We start from the raw sequence: 13,550 nt of genomic DNA, 5'->3' as shown, positions 1-13,550 counted from the left end.
TGAACCAAGCATGTTCTCTTGGAATTCTGCTTAGGAGACTATACGGGTTGGGCACAACTGGATGTCTGGCAATGATTCTTTTGTTGACTTCCCTCAAATCCTGTACCAGCCTATATTTCCCTTCAGCTTTTTTAACTGCCAGTATAGGGGTATTATGTGGTGACATGCAGGGTTCTAAAATTCCCTCTTGCAACAGTTGTTCAATGACTATAGCAAGCCCCTTCTTTCCTTGTAGGGAAATCGGATACTGTTTAACCCGTATGGGTGAGGTATCATCCTGCATTTTTATTGTTTTTGGTGGAATGTCTAATAAGCCTCTCTTTCCCCCCTCAGCCCATACCTCAGTGTTTATCTCTGCAACATCTCCTTGAGATAGCTTCATCACTTGTACTACCATCCTCCCTTCCCTTGGAACAATCCCAACCCCCAAATGAACTTGCAGATACCTTCCTAACAAACTTTTTTCTAAGTTAGACAGATAAAGAAAATTAGCTTCACATTGCCTTGAGTTTCCAGTTGTTTTCACTTCTTCAATCACTGATGCTCTAAATGGTTTCCCCTCCACACCCAATACTGCACAAAATTTTCTCCCAATTTCCATACCTTTTGGTATTTTGTTGAGACAGGTCTTATCCGCCCCTGTACCAACCAAAAATTCAAATTCTTCATTTAGGGGTCCCACTTCAAAGTTTACCAAGGGCTCTTCTAGATGTTGCATCGGGTCCCCTAATGTGTAAAGCCCCTGACCCTCTAATTGTCACCTTTAAGGATCTTCCCTAAATTATCTTGTTCCCTGGCTATTGCCGCATCGAGACTGAGCTTTCTACAAAACCTCCTGATGTGTCCTGCCTCCCCACAGTAATAGTGTCGCAGACATTTCTTCACAGAAATCCTTTCTTTCGGATTTCTGCGTCTTCTGGAGGCCAGAGGCCTCAGAAGACATGGTAAACAATTATTATCAGATGCTGTGGAATGTAACAGGGACACCTTGATTGGCTCATTTTCTATGTTTATAATTAAGGGCCAATCAGCAGTGCAAGCTAGGGGACTGAGTCCTTGAACACAACTTTGTTATAGATTCTTTCTATCTATTCTTAGCCTAGCCTAGCAGCTCTGCAAACCTCTCTCTATATTCTATTAGTATAGTCTTAATGTATTATATATTATATATCAATAAATCAAGCCTTCTGATTCAAGAAACAAGATTCACCGTCTCTCTCTCACCAGCTGCGACCCACTCAGGCGCAGTAATATAATAGCACTGTCGTTCTCTCAAAGGGACTTGAGGTCTCTCAATCCTTCGTGCACCTGTCAGTACTGGCCTGTCTCTGCCTCCTCCTGGTGGTGGATTCGCTCATTCTCTGGTTACCTTGGATTGTGGTATAGAATTGCTTGCCCCTGCACCTTCCCTAGCTACAGCAACCATAATCCTAGCCTTAGCTTTTGCTTTTTCATCCTCCCTCCTTAAATACACCTTCAATGCCTCTCTTAATAACTCATTAATGTCCTTCTCTTGCCAATCTTCCATCTTTTCCAATTTTCTCCTTATATCAGGCCAAGATTTGGTAACAAATTGGACTTTTAGTAGCATTTGACCTTATAGGGTGTCTGGGTCTATTCTAGAGTACAACTGGAAGTTCCGCTTTAGGCGGTTAAGCCAGGCAGCAGGAGCTTCATCTTTCTCTTGTGTACCCTCAAATGCCAATTGGGTGTTAGTTCCTTTGGGAACTGACTCTTTGATCCCCCGTATTATCAAAGACCTATATTCCCTCATGGCCTTCCTCCCCTCCTCCTGGTTAGGGTTGCAGCTGGGATCCGTTAGTGGCAATTTCTGTTCACCTGTTGGCACCTGGGGTCCTGGATGGTTCTCTTTCTCTTAAATTCTTATGCCAGCCGCCCTAATCATCTGGACCTCTTCTGGGGAAAATAATATACTCAGGATGGAATTAATCTCCCCCCAAGTGTAGATATTTGGACCTAGAAATTAATCCACTTGGTTGGCTATGCCCACTGGGTCCTCAACTAAATGCCCCAATCTTTCTTGAATCCTCTCACCTCAGAAGCAGTTAGGGGAGCATTCACAAAGCCAACACCTCCCGCTACTCCTCCCATAGGAACCTCTCTGAGGGGAAACAGTCTCTCCGCCTTGGAGGTCTTGGATCTGGTGCTACAGTACAGCCCATCTTCAGATGCCAAACTACTTTGAGGGATATCTGGGTTACCCTGAACGTTCTGCCCATCAACAGGTGTATTTGCTGATAGCTGTTTTATTGGGCGAGGAGGCATTTGTGTCCCAACTAGGAGGAGGTAAAGGGACAGCAATAGGAGGGGGAAAAGAGCCCGAGTGGATATTAAGTGGAGCTGGAGAAGGGGTGGAGAATGCAGCAGGTGGAGTAGGCACTTGTGGTGATGCAGAAGGAACTGGAGGGGCTGGAGGGGGTTGTGAGGGAGTGGTTGCTGGAGGAGATACTGGGTTTATCATAGTGGAAGCTGAAGAGGTAGAAGGAGGAATTTGAGCAGGTGGTAATGAGATGGCAGCCGGGGGAAGAACCGGACCTGCCATTTGAGGTGCTTGAAGAAGAGGATTATAAGGTGGAGGGGCAGAAGGAGGCAAATAATCCAGGGGGTCCAATCTTTTACTAGTCCTGTCATCCCCTCCTTAATTTCCCTCTTTCTTCCTCTGTATCTTACAAATTCGCATCCCTTCATCCCCAACAGCGATCTTTACCCAGCAAGATACATACAGTAATTGCTCAGGATCAGTATCACCTCGAGCTGTCAGATACTTATTTAATTGTTGGCACATCCACTTACCCTTTGTCCCACACCAAGGCCATCCTCCTTGCACCTCTAATTCTGGCCAGACTTCTACACAATAATGAATCATTTTCACTTCATCTAATCCCTCCATGGCCTCTATAGAATCCCATTTCTCTAACAGTTCTCCTAAGGGACTACTGGGAGATATATCCCTCAGTCTCTTGCCGGCCTTTTTACTATTACACCCTCCCATTTTTCAGGTCTCAATAGTAAAAAGTCCCAAAGGTGCCTCTACTGACCGGGAATTTCAAAAAAACCTTGTTTGAGGAGCTTCAGCCTCCTCCACTGAACTTCAAATTTCTGCCTGATGCTCAGGACTTTATACTGAAACAACTGCCCGATCTCTTGATTGCCCAGCTTTCCCAACGTCAGGTCTTACATCTATCGGGACTTGAACACACGAAACCTCGGCCTAAGAATCCGGGTCGTGCCTGACTCCCTCAGTCAGGAAAAACAACTGCCTGATTTTTAGTTTGCCTAACTGCCAATTTTTAGGCTTCACCGTATGGACTTAAAAGCAAACCGCAGCCTCCTTTGCTGGGGTTTGTGCCTGACTCCTTTGTCAGGACTTACTTTGCCTGCAGGGCTTGTGAGCTATTTGAATCCTTCTTGGGACTTACAAATCTTACCCGTATCCTTCTCGGGACTTACAAATCCTACCCGTATCCTTCTCGGGTCCTACAAATCCTACCCGAAACCTTTTCGGGACTTACAAATCTGCCTGACTTCCCTCTGTCAGGACTTACTTTAGGTGCGTGCCACTCATACAACTATTCCCTCCGCACACCCGGCGGGGGGGAAGCCCCTTTTTCCCCCTTAGGAGACGACTCACTCACGCTAATTCCAAGCACCGCCCCCTGTTCCCGGCCAGCTTTCTCACGAAAGGCTGAAAACGCAGTACTAAGGGGTCCGCTCTCGCTTCAAAGGTCCGGCTGCTGGCCCTCGTCTCACTCACACACACATGCGCACGTCTCCCACTCCCGCCACCAGATTCCTCACCAGTCCGGTGCTCCGGTGCTCCTCTGGTGCTCCTCTGCGTCGCTGCTCCTGAGCCGATCCCTCTGGTCCTGGTAGCCAGCTGTCCTTGTGGTCCAAGATGGCCAGTCTTGACGTCCTCTTGCGGCGTGGCTATTCCGGACGAGCGCCCCAGCTGAAATAAACAGGGCCAGGAGACTTCTTCTCCTTTTTAATGCCTTTATTAAAAGTGATCAGCTCAGGATTGGGCAGCTCAGCGGGGCTGCAGTCTCCCGTTGTCTCTCCCAGGGCGACTCAGAGGAGCAGGATATGCGCAGCTTTGTCCACTAGGGGCAGAGCTGGGGAATCAGGTCCTCGTGCGAGCCTTTAGGGCGCGGTGATCCCATCCAATATTGATTTGGTCTGAGTCTCGCTTCCTCCCAGACCTGGCCCGGGGGCTCTCGAAGACAGGGTGAGGAACAACGAAGGTTTTCAGCATCTCTGCAGGCCCAGCACTCCGCTCCTCTCATCCAGACATCACTCCAATCTCCCAGCTCTTAGGTGGCTCGTTGTTTTTGGGGTTTTCTCCGTGCATTTGGAATAGGGGTCCCACACAGCATGCTGGTCCTTGGAGTCACTTTGCATAGCCCCCCCCACCCTCTCAGGTCTCTTCACTATTCTGGGGAAAAGTACAACTTAACCTCGGGCAAGGCTCTGCTAATACATAAGGAGCAATTAGCCACAACGACCCGTGATTACAATAACAAAACACGCAGAACTTCGGCAGCGACAGTGATCTGGCTGTCTTTTTGTAACCTTTTCTCGCAAAAAAAATTAACAGAATTTTTGTTCATAACAAATATTGGGTTTGATTTTTACTGCTTTTGTTTATTTTGCCTTGTGTTTTAATTGTTAATTGTATTTAGAACAAGGACAGTTGAATGATAGAAGAACCTTGGCTCCCAGAAGAAGAGGGAGCAGTAGATACACTACTCGGGCCCACTTTTGGGCTATGCATTTTATAGGTCAATTGCCATAGTAAAAAGACGTTTAGAAGTTGCACATTTGATGCTGTTTAGGAGCTAGCAAAACAAGAACTGAAACGATCTGATGAACAACATGATTAAAAAGAAAAAGGGGGGAATTGTAATGGGTTAAAACTTTAAGTTTGTTCATCAAAGCTGACAAAGTAATTCCAGTAAGACTGTTGCAACACCTCCAGTTTGTTTAAGTAAATTTCCAGACTTTAAAGGATAAGGAAGATGAAACCAAAAGACAATAGTTTTGACAAACATTTGTTTATCTGTTTAGTAAACTGTTAATATGGGTGGGGGGTTTGCTATGATTGATAACACAGTATCAGCTTATTCGCTCAGTAAACCTAGGATTCCAGGAACTCGGCAGATTGAACCTAAAAATTCCAGGAATCAGACAAAGAAAAATTACCAACCTTCATCTTCAGACCCCGGGAGGTGGCCTATGACCACCTGTTATGGTTTGGGCCTGGCAAAGCCAGAGCCCCCATGAGGACACCTTCTCCCCGGTGTCTGCTGCGAGATGTGACCAGGAATAAACAAAGCAGGCTCCAACTTCAACATACAGAAAAGTTTATTAACTAAGCTACATACAAACATTTACTAAACTACAAAACTACACACAAAAGAGGAAAAAAAACACGAGGAAAATGAAAACCTCACAAAAAAAACACTCTCCCCCTCCTCCCCCCTAAATTCCCAATACAATACATCCTCCAAAATCACCAATTCTAGGTCCAACACCACCCTTTAGATTGCTCAAACTTTCAGTTCCTCAAGAGGAGAGGGAGTCCTTCCATGTGTCGTGGTAGCCTTTTCCATCCTTTTTCCGGTGCTCTCACCACCGAACAGGGATCAGGGCTGCTTCCAGGGTTGTCTTTTTTTAAGGATGCTTTGTCCAGTTCCAGAAAAGCACAGTATCTCACCTTCTCACCTCTGGGACATCTGTCCCCCCCATATTTTATATACCCCCTGGTGCCGAGGGGTCCCCACACTGACTCTTCTTTGGCTCTGGGACATTTCTCCCCCTGGACTCAGTCTCTGTATCACATGGAAACATGGCTCTGTCCATGACTACACAAAAGAGTCCAGCATAAAATGCCACTCCATCTTCTCCATTCTTTCAACATCTCTCACTCTCTCTCTCTCTGGTCCAGACCTCCATCACTCGTTCATTTCCTTCATCCTCCTCCACTCTTATCACTCGTCTAGGAAGGGTTAATTGTTATGAACAAAAACTCGGTTAATATTTTTTTATGAGAAAAAGTTTCAAAAAGGTAGCCAGACCACTGGCCCTGCCCAAGTTCTATGTGTTTTGTTATTGTAATCACGGGTCGTTGTCGTTAATGGTTGTTTTTGTATTAGTAAAAGCCCTGGCTGGGGCGAGGTAATGGCCCTTCTCCTGGGTGGGGACCTTGCCCGAAGCTAAGTTGTACCTTTCCCAGAATAGTGAAGACACCTGAGAAGGTGGGGGGGGTTATGCAAAGTGACTCGCAAGACCAGAATGCTTTGTGGGACCCCCATCTCCAAACTCATGGAGAAACCCCAAAAACAACGAGCCACCTAAGAGTTGAGAGACTGGAGTGATGTCTGGACGTGAGGAACTGAGTGCTGAGCCTGCAGAGACGCGGAACACCTTCGGACCCTCTCACCCTGACCATGGGAGTTGACCCCGGAGCTGAGACCAGGCCGACTGAGTGGGAGAAACAACATCTGACGACACCATCTTATGGGATCAGGAGACCCAAAAGGCTCCCAAGAGGATGTGATCCCCAGCTCTGCCCCTGGTGGACAGAACTGCGCATATCCTCCTCCTCTCAGTCGCCCTGGGAGACGACGGACGCTGCAGACCCGTTGAGCCGCCCAATCCTGAGCTGATCACTTTTTAATAAAGGCATTACACAGGAGAAGAAGTCTCCTGGCCCTGTTTATTTCAGCTGGGGGCTCTCGTCCGGAATAGCCACGCCGCAAGAGGACTCAGGACTGGCCATCTTGGATCTTCAGAGGACAGCTGGCTACCAGGACCAGAGGGACCGGCTCAGGACAGCGACGCAGAGGAGCACCGGAGCACCGGACTGGTGAGAAACTCGGTGGCGGGAGCGGGAGACGTGCGCGTGTGTGAGTGAGACGAGGGCCGGCAGCCGGACCTTCGAAGCGAGAGTGGACCCCTCATTACTGCGGTTCCGTTTTTTCGCGAGAAAAGCGGCCAGGAACAGGGGGACGCGAGTGGAATTAGTGTGAGTGAGTCGTCTCCCAAGGGGGAATAAAGGGCCCCCCCCACTCCGGGCGTGCGGAGTGAATTACTGTGTATGAGTGGCACGCACCCCAAAGTCCTGACAAAGCGAGGTCAGGCACTTTTGTAAGTCTCGAGAAGGATTCGAGTAAGATTTGTCAGTCCCGAGAAGGATTCGGGTGGTTCACAAGCCCTGCAGGCAAAGTACGTCCTGACGAAGGGAGGTCAGGCACTTTTGTAAGTCTCGAGAAGGATTCGAGTAAGATTTGTCAGTCCCGAGAAGGATTCGGGTGGTTCACAAGCCCTGCAGGCAAAGTAAGTCCTGACGAAGGGAGGTCAGGCACTTTTGTAAGTCTCGAGAAGGATTCGAGTAAGATTTGTCAGTCCCGAGAAGGATTCGGGTGGTTCACAAGCCCTGCAGGCAAAGTAAGTCCTGACGAAGGGAGGTCAGGCACTTTTGTAAGTCTCGAGAAGGATTCGAGTAAGATTTGTCAGTCCCGAGAAGGATTCGGGTGTTTCACAAGCCCTGCAGGCAAAGTAAGTCCTGACAAAGGAGTCAGGCACAAACCCCAGCGAAGGACGCTGCGGTTTGCTTTTAAGTCCTGATACGGTGAAGCCTAAAAATTGGCAGGTTAGGCAAACTAAAAATCAGGCAGTTGTTTCTCCTGACTGAGGGTGTCAGGCACGACCCGGATTCTTGGCCGTGGCTTCGTGTGTTTAAGTCCCGATAGATGTAAGACCTGACGCTGGGAAGTTGGGCAATCAAGAGATTGGGCAGTTGTTTCAGTATAAAGTCCTGAGCATCAGGCAGTAAATTTGAAGTTCAGTGGAGGAGGCTGGAGCTCCTCAAACAAGGTTTTTTTTGAAATTCCCGGTCAGTAGAGGCACCTTCGGGATATTTTTTATTGAGACTTGAAAAATGGGATGTTGTAGTAGTAAAAAGACCGGCAAGAGACTGAGGTATATACATCCCAATAGTCCCTTAGGAGAACTGTTAGTAAAATGGGATTCTATAGAGGCCACGGAGGGATTAGATAAAGTGAAAATGATCCATTATTGTATGGAAGTCTGGCCAGAATTAGAGGTGCAAGGAGGATGGCCGTGGTGTGGGACAAAGGATAAGTGGATGTGCCAACAATTAAATAATTATCTGACAGCTCGAGGGGATACTGATCCTGAGCAATTATTGTATGTGGCTTGCTGGTTAAAGAGTGCTGTTGGGGATGAAGGGGTGCAAATTTGTAAGGTACAGAGGAAGAAAGAGGGGAATGAAGGAGGGGATGATAGAACTAGTAAAAGATGGGACCCCCTGGATTATTTGCCTCCTTCTGCCCCTCCACCTTATAATCCTCTTCTTCAAGCACCTCAAATGGCAGGTCCGGTTCCTCCCCCGGCTGCCATCTCCTTACCACCTGCTCAAACTCCTCCTTCTACCTCTGCAGCTTCCGCTATGATGAACCCAGTATCTCCTCCAGTTCCTTCTGCACCACCACAAGTGCCTACTCCACCTGCTGCATTCTCCACCCCTTCTCCAGCTCCGATTAATATCTACTCAGGTCCCTCTCCCCCTCCTATTGCTGTCCCTTTACCTCCTTCTACCTGGGACACAAATGCCTCCTCGCCCAGTAGACAGCTATCAGCAAATACACCTGCTGATGGGCAGAAAGTTCAGGGTAACCCAGAGAACCCTCAAAGTAGTTTGGCATCTGAAGATGGGCCGTACTGTAGCACCAGATCCAAGACCTCCAAGGCAGAGAGACTCTTTCCCCTCAGAGAGGTTCCTATGGGAGGAGTGGCGGGAGGTGTTGGCTTTGTGAATGCTCCCCTAACTGCTTCTGAGGTGAGGGGATTCAAGAAAAAGTTGGGGCATTTAGTTGAGGACCCAGTGGGCATAGCCAAACAAGTGGATCAATTTCTAGGTCCAAATATCTACACTTGGGGGGAAATGAATTCCATCCTGAGTATATTATTTTCCCCAGAAGAGGTCCAGATGATAAGGGCGGCTGGCATAAAAATTTGGGAGAAAGATAACAGTCCAGGACCCCAGGTGCCATCAGGTGAAGAGAAATTGCCACTAACAGAGCCCAACTGGAACCCTAATCAGGAGGAGGGTAGGAAGGCCATGAGGGAATATAGGTCTTTGATAATACGGGGGATCAAAGAGTCAGTTCCCAAAGGAACTAATACCCAATTGGCATTTGAGGGTGCACAGGAGAAAGATGAAGCTCCTGCTGCCTGGCTTAATCGCCTAAGGCGGAACTTTCAGTTGTACTCTAGAATAGACCCAGCACCCCGGAAGGTCAAATGCTACTAAAAGTCCAATTTGTTACCAAATCTTGGCCTGATATACGGAGAAAATTGGAAAAGATGGAAGATTGGCAAGAGAAGGACATTAATGAGTTATTAAAAGAGGCACTGAAGGTGTATTTAAGGAGGGAGAAAGATAAAGCAAAGGCCAAGGCTAAGATCATGGTTGCTGTAGCTAGAGAAAGTGCAGGGTGGGCGGGTCGACCACCAGGAGGAGGCAAGGATAAGTCAGTACTGTCAGGTGCAAGAGGGATGGAGACACCTCAAAGCCCTTTGAGAGAGCGACATTGCTCTTACTGTGGAAAGGCAGGACACGTCAGGAGGTTTTGTAGAAAACTCAGTCTTGATGAGGCAATAGCCAGGGAACAAGATAATTTAGGGAAGATCCTTAAAGGTGACGATTAGAGGGTCAGGGGCTTTACACTATAGGGGACCTGATGTAACATCTAGAAGAGCCCCTGGTAAACTTTGAAGTGGGACCCTTAAATGAAGAAAATTAGAATTTTTGAGTAGATACAGGAGCAGATAAATCCTGTCTCAACAAAGTACTAAGAAGTATAGTATAGTATAGTATAGTATAGTATAGTATAGTATAGTATAGTATAGTGAAAAACATCTGAAGTTAGAAAAAAACAGTTAGGTAGAAAGGATATCCAATAGCACCAAAAACTGGCCAGTAATACTTAACTTGTAATAAGTGATGTGAAAGTAAAAGGTACCTTATTGTTGTCTTGTTGTGTGCGTGAAAGTGAGTCACAAAGTCAGCCTCAACTTCCCGGGCACGTGGGAAGGGGGCAGTGAAAGTGTGTGTATGTGTGACCTGCAAACCAGGCTTGTGTCCCCCAGGCGGGTGGGGGCTGTGGCCAAAGAGTGTGTGTGACCTGCAAACCAGACTAGTGCTCCCCAGATGTGTGAGGGAGCCGTAGCTGTAAGAGCGTGAGTGACACGCAGACAGCCTCACAGGTGAATGTGCACCAGAGGCAACCAGAGCCAGGGCCCTTCCAGGAGGCCCAGAGATGCTGAGACCTGTGGGCCAACCCCAAGGTGAGGGGAGCCACAGTGATTTTCTAGCAATAATGATCCAGTTTGTGTCTTGAGGGTGTGAAGGAATGTGTGAGAATTAATATAGACAAATTAGAATAGAAGTAATGTAGATTGTGCATTCTAAGTTTTACCACATCTCCTTAGAGGGAAGTGTATTGTGTAGAAGAATGGTGTAAAAAAATATTTAAGTGTAAGGGGTTGAAAGAAGTATTTAAGCTGTAAGTGAAAGTAAGAAACAGAAGCAAGAGATAAATAGATAAGATCTTGAAAAATAGAACAGAAAAACCAGTGAATTAAATACACAGAAAAATAGGGGAATAAAAATACTTTGGGAGTTAAGTTAGCTGAGAAATACAACTCCTTGCAAAATACAGAGTATGTAGAAGTTGATGAGAGAAACATGCAAGCTATGGAAAAAGAGAAATTAACCAATAACATTAAACAGAGAAACTGAGTTTTAATAAAATCATTAAATTGCAGACCATTAATGCCTGTGTTTGAAAGCCCGTTTCAGGTACTCTTCATTACTAATTCGACTGTGCAGACCAAAAGAAAAAGGTTGGACTCACATCACTCTCACCTCCTGGCATTGGACCAGGATTCAACACCAGTTTTTTTTTTTCCCTCTGGCATTCTAGCATTGGATCGGACTCCACCCCTTTGTCCTTCTGGCATTGGGCCAGAGTCCCAGTTTTTCCCTCTGGCATTGGACCAGAGTCCACATCACTCTCACCCCCCGGCGCTGGACAAGATTCATCTGCTTCACAAGTTAATTCACCTGAGTATACTGTGATTTAAAGATGACTCTCAGAAGGAAGAGTCAAAAAGACTGAACTGTGTGGAAAAAAAAAAAATGGTATCAGAGTTCTAATATTGCTTAAAATGTTTTAAGACTGTTCTGTGTAAACTATGTTGGTAAAAAGTTTAAGACTGTAAATAAGTAATTCTAGTTAAGTTCCCCAATTTATTTCTAAAGACTCCAGGTTAATCCTCTACAGAACACTCCCCTGGGAGGGGAAACCAAAATTGGTAGGGAACAGACCAAGAGAGGTTTAACCAGAGAAACGGGTAGAAGGGACTCTAAAGAGCTTGGAAGCTTTTCCTCAGTAAAGTTCCCCAAGAGGCAAGGCCGGATGGGCAGGCTGTGTGAGATGACCCATACCGGACTCTTGGGAAGGGTAGTGCTGATGGCTCTGATGGCTGGTGGTGCTCAGGGGAGCCCAGCTGAGCCGTGCAATGAATGCTACCAACCCCTCTGTGAGGAGGAAGTGAGCTCCTTGTCGAGAGTCCACATCAGTTCTAACCCTGATTGTGTTAACCTCTCCCAATTGGTCCTTTATCAAAAAAAAAATAAAAGAGTGTATTGGATAGTATACAATACTGCCACTTTTAGGCAGCCACTCCTAGGAGAGTGCCCTATAGGGGAAGCCTGGTTGTGCTTTGAATGGGATGCTGCTGAAACAAGCTCAGCAGATCAAGTAAAAAGCAAAGAAATGGTGAAAATGGTAAGAAAAATTGTTTATTACAAGTATTTATATGAGTGTACTGGAAAAGAGATAAACCCCTTTAGGAACACATTTCAGGGGAGCCTTAAACCCCTAGATTTGATCTTGTCTGGCAGCTGCAACGCTAGAGTGATAAAACCAATTTTCTTATTACCCAAAGAAACTGGATCAAGTTTGGGAGTTCCTATATATAATAATTTGGGAGAAATTAAACAGAACAGGCACAGTGAAATAGAAATTGAGAAAATCCAAAATTGTAAAAGCCAAATTCGGATCCCAATATCTATGTTAAACAAAATTATTCGGCTCCAGGCAGTATTAAAAATAAAGAATTCAATTATTAGGAACATTTCAAACGAAATAAAAAGGTTAGCATGTGTAAATAATGAAGATCAGACTCCTACACTTGATCCCAGTGGGTGGGAGAACCTGGAGATTTTCAAAAAGGATGTGTGGGTAAAGGTAGTTTTTCTCGCTGTGTGTGCACTTGGAGGATTGCTATTTTTACTATGCTTATTTATCTGTTTCAGTAAAATAGTGTTTGCCGTGAAGACAAACCTGAAGAAACCAAGGAAAGTAACAAGGTTAAGTAACCGTGATTACCAAAGTGCACAAGAGATTTATAGTAGATTCAAAACAAAAATCGGGAGTTGATGCGAGCTTAGAGTTTAAGCTCGATCAAAGAAAAAGAGGGGGGACTGTTATGAACAAAAACTCGGTTAATATTTTTTTATGAGAAAAAGTTTCAAAAAGGCAGCCAGACCACTGGCCCTGCCCAAGTTCTATGTGTTTTGTTATTGTAATCACGGGTCGTTGTCGTTAATGGTTGTTTTTGTATTAGTAAAAGCCCTGGCTGGGGCGAGGTAATGGCCCTTCTCCTGGGTGGGGACCTTGCCCGAAGCTAAGTTGTACCTTTCCCAGAATAGTGAAGACACCTGAGAAGGTGGGGGGGGTTATGCAAAGTGACTCGCAAGACCAGAATGCTTTGTGGGACCCCCATCTCAAACTCATGGAGAAACCCCAAAAACAACGAGCCACCTAAGAGTTGAGAGACTGGAGTGATGTCTGGACGTGAGGAACTGAGTGCTGAGCCTGCAGAGACGCGGAACACCTTCGGACCCTCTCGCCCTGACCATGGGAGTTGACCCCGGAGCTGAGACCAGGCCGACTGAGTGGGAGAAACAACATCTGACGACACCATCTTATGGGATCAGGAGACCCAAAAGGCTCCCAAGAGGATGTGATCCCCAGCTCTGCCCCTGGTGGACAGAACTGCGCATATCCTCCTCCTCTCAGTCGCCCTGGGAGACGACGGACGCTGCAGACCCGTTGAGCCGCCCAATCCTGAGCTGATCACTTTTTAATAAAGGCATTACACAGGAGAAGAAGTCTCCTGGCCCTGTTTATTTCATTAATGTTCTGTAAGGCTTTCATTGTCCAAAAAAAAAGGGTTAAAAAACTCCTCCAGGCAGCTGGACTCCTGGCTGCACCCCCCGCCCATCTCCTCAGCTGGGCTGCCTGCTGCCAGCACATATTTAGTGAATTTCAAGGTAACACAGGCTGCACTCTCTCTCTGTCTGTCTCCAAAGGGGGGGGGGAGGGGGGGAATGGCTGCCCGATGTCTCTTGTTGCTCTCCACCCTTCCATCCTCCA

Source organism: Melospiza georgiana, chromosome 3 (assembly GCF_028018845.1).
Source record: "Melospiza georgiana isolate bMelGeo1 chromosome 3, bMelGeo1.pri, whole genome shotgun sequence".
NCBI classification, from domain to species: domain Eukaryota; kingdom Metazoa; phylum Chordata; class Aves; order Passeriformes; family Passerellidae; genus Melospiza; species Melospiza georgiana.
This window is presented reverse-complemented; position numbering follows the sequence as displayed.